Source organism: Asparagus officinalis, chromosome 8 (genome assembly GCF_001876935.1).
Source record: "Asparagus officinalis chromosome 8, Aspof.V1, whole genome shotgun sequence".
In the NCBI taxonomy this organism is placed as follows: Eukaryota; Viridiplantae; Streptophyta; class Magnoliopsida; order Asparagales; family Asparagaceae; genus Asparagus; species Asparagus officinalis.
In genome coordinates, this window is record NC_033801.1 from 240,280 (window position 1) to 243,651 (window position 3,372).

General features: G+C 41.9%; 1 protein-coding gene across 1 annotated transcript in view; it reads left to right on the forward strand.

The window, feature by feature from the left end:
- The window catches only part of LOC109822585 (zinc finger CCCH domain-containing protein 19-like), a 16,694-nt gene that overhangs the window by 11,134 nt on the left and 2,188 nt on the right, over positions 1-3,372 (forward strand).

Genomic DNA, 3,372 nt, shown 5'->3' on the forward strand with positions numbered 1-3,372 from the left:
GGGGTGGGGCCCGCCAGCTCAGCCAACTATGAACCCAAACCTAGGTTGGGCAATTCCAACGCAGGGAAATGTAAATGCTAATTTGGCTTGGGGAGCACAGGCAATGGCAAACCCTAATGCTGGATGGGGAATGCCAATGCAGGTAAATCCAGCAGCAGTTAATCCTGGTTGGTTTGCACCTGTCATTGGGGGTGCAAACCCAAGTCCATCTTGGGTTGCACCAACAGAAGGAAATACAAATCAGAATGCTGCTTGGGGAACACCTGTGCAGGGAACTGGACAAGGAAGTATGAATGGTGGTGCTTCAAATCAGAATGGCGGTGGCGAGGGAGAGCAGAGAGGAATTTGCAACTTCCACAGACATGGGTACTGCAAGAAAGGAGCCTCGTGCAACTATATCCATTCCTGAGCCGATGTGAAGGTAAAAGATGCAATTTTTGTTCCGTGGTGTACAGTTGTTTTCTTGTTTTAGCATGCGAACACACTAAGATTGTGTATCTCTGCAAGATGGCTGTGGTGTCATCTCCTGTGGACCTTTATGCAGTTACTATTGAATGTACAGTCTTTGGATTCCTTTGAATTGATATCTAAAATTGGGGGAGACTGTGCTGCCTTCAAGATTTCTGTCCTTGCAGGTTTGGCGTTTGAAAATTTTAATGAAGGAGATTCATAAAAAGGTTGGACAGGAACAAAGGGTTCTTCTAGCCAACCTGAATGTTTTGCATAAAAGCTTTGTTGTTGTTCTTGTTGTTGGGTTGTAGGTTTAGAATTCCCACCTTTTGCATGAGATAGCATTCTTGGTCGAGTATTGTCCTTAATCGGTTCTGAGTTCTCTGTTAATCGAACTCACCCACTCCAGGCAAGACAAACCAGAAGTAATCAGGGCCCTGCCATTAGCCTCGCATCCAATTAGCTGCCGCGGACGACCTCCAGCTGGGCGGTAGAGATTTTAATGTAACGATTGAAACACGCAAAGTGCGCAAGACAGGGAAGATTGTAGCGACGGAAGAGTTTAATCGAGAGGGTAAGATGGACACAAAGTGCTCAGAAAAGGAGAGTAGCTTCTGTATAAAACAGTCAATCTTGAGCGTAGCATTGGCGCTTCGGTTCAAAAAATATTTGCTTCTGGCCTAAAAAGCCGCTCCGGATATCTGCTGTGTTTATTCTTGCATCTCTCCTCCAGATGTTTTTCTTTTTTCTTTTTGTTTTAACCCAATTATTCTTTTGTTCAAAAGCGCAGAGGAAATTTCAATTGGTATCGTTGTTTGCTTTGTTTTTTTTCCAGCTGCCCAACTAGTTAAAGTACTACTGTTTCCTTGTTGCAGCACCTGTAGCGAGTCATCACTGTTTAGGTTCTGAGATTTCGATAGCTCAGAGATTTTATCCAGGCCAGGCAACCTTCTGCTCTTAGTTTGCGAGATATCAAGAGGCAGTTCACTTTCTGCAGTCCTATGCAGGCATGAGTTTTCGATTCGCCACGCTCGTTGACCTTTCTTGCATGCTTTACAGATAACGATATCGGTATGGCACCAGTTGTTTCTGAACTAACATAGTTAGATGCTGCCGAGCCTTCTCTTCCTCTTATTTTTTTTTCAATTCTTTCCTTCTTCTGTTTTGTTTTATTTTCTTTTCTAGCTTTGGAGCTCAGATGATACGTCTTTGTTATTCTAATTTCCTTTGATACAATCGCGCAACATTAAATTGACATCCCCCACTTGCGAATTAATGTAAGATTGATTGTTCAAAATCTGTAGTCAAGTTTTAGTATGAATTCCGACCATTCAACTCTTGGTGAACCATATGCAGGAATGCTGAACAATTCAACTTCTAAGAAAAAGCTGAAGCTCTGAGAAGCTCTGCCAATAATCTCACTTGATTATGCGGAAATTGTAACTTGGTACCTCATTTTCTTGCGGGACATTCAACTTGATTGAGCGAAATGCGTTGCGGTTGGTCCTCAACTTCTCTCTTTCCATTGCTAGAGAGCTCATTTCAAGTACGAGTCTCACTTCTTCATCAACAGTAACGGGCAGTAAATTCTGTGTTCTAGTATGTAATGTTGAATTTTATATTCCATACGGCAATTACCGACTTAGAGGCAGTGACAATTCTCTGTTAAGATTGTCTTGAGATGTGCTTGTAGGAAATTGCAATGTCGCCAGTCTTAATGTTCCTAATTACTTGCGACAATTTCCTTCCTCTCACCCCATTAGTCCAAGAACTGTCCTCTCCAATATGATGAAGCCCATCTCAACCTCCGATCATCAATGAGATGAGGCATGCTCCGCCGGCAAGTTCCACCTCTCAACAACTCTCGCTCAATAACACCGTCCCGCTAATATCCAACATGACCACTCTAGTTGCATAGTTACTGAGACAGGACACTCTGTGATGTCTCTTGATCTTTATGGCAGTGAAGAGTTGTAGGTTCATGGATACTCTCATTATACATTGCACTTACTGCATATCATGACTCTCTTTTCCATAACTGCGTCTCACCGCCACTTGTCCGTCCAAAGGCTCAACCATGAGAATTAGAAGCTCTTATTTCTGTTAAATGTTCTGCCATAAAATTGATATTGAGAGGGTTAGGGTCACTTTGATTGAACTTCCTTTGGATTCGGCACGGGCAGATAAAATAACAGGATAGTAAGAGTCGAGTTCAGTTGTTTGCAGGACCGGTCTGCATAGCTGATAGGTGACGTATTGAAGATGTCCAATCAATTAAGATGACTAGCATCACTTGACCATGATATTGATATAGCGCAAATTGTTCATTAATGCAGACGAAAAGAAAGAAAAGAAAAGATGAGAAAGTTTATGCACCAACATTTTCGATCACAGGGTAATTCCACGGCCTGAATGAGCCAGTCTTGAGTTAGTAAACCTGTATAATAGTAACCAGATCATAAATAATTAGGATGTTAATAAAAAAAATTTGCTATGAGAAATAAATAGGATAACTTTGACGTGAAGTCACTCAAGATCCAGGGTCATTTGTTGAGAAAACATTCACAAATCTCCCATAGCAACGTATTGCACAAAGTTCAACCAACTTCAATTAGAGAAAAATACTAATGAGCTCGGAAAGGAAAGGTTGGCTTATGAAACACTAGGAATTCCAATTATTTGCTCAGACGCGTCGCACTATGCAGAATATCAATACCTTTTAGCACTCTCCATTCATCACCTTCTGAGAGATTCGCCGCACTAGCCAATAACTTACCTTTTCTACGAGTCCCTCTGGCCCAAACTAACCATTTTATCAGGCAGTTCAGCGACTTTATGAGCAGGAAACAAAACAAGTACCTTCTTCGCCGATTCAGCCATCTGCTGCCAAACATTTAATTATAACTGCCTTGCTTCGCTATG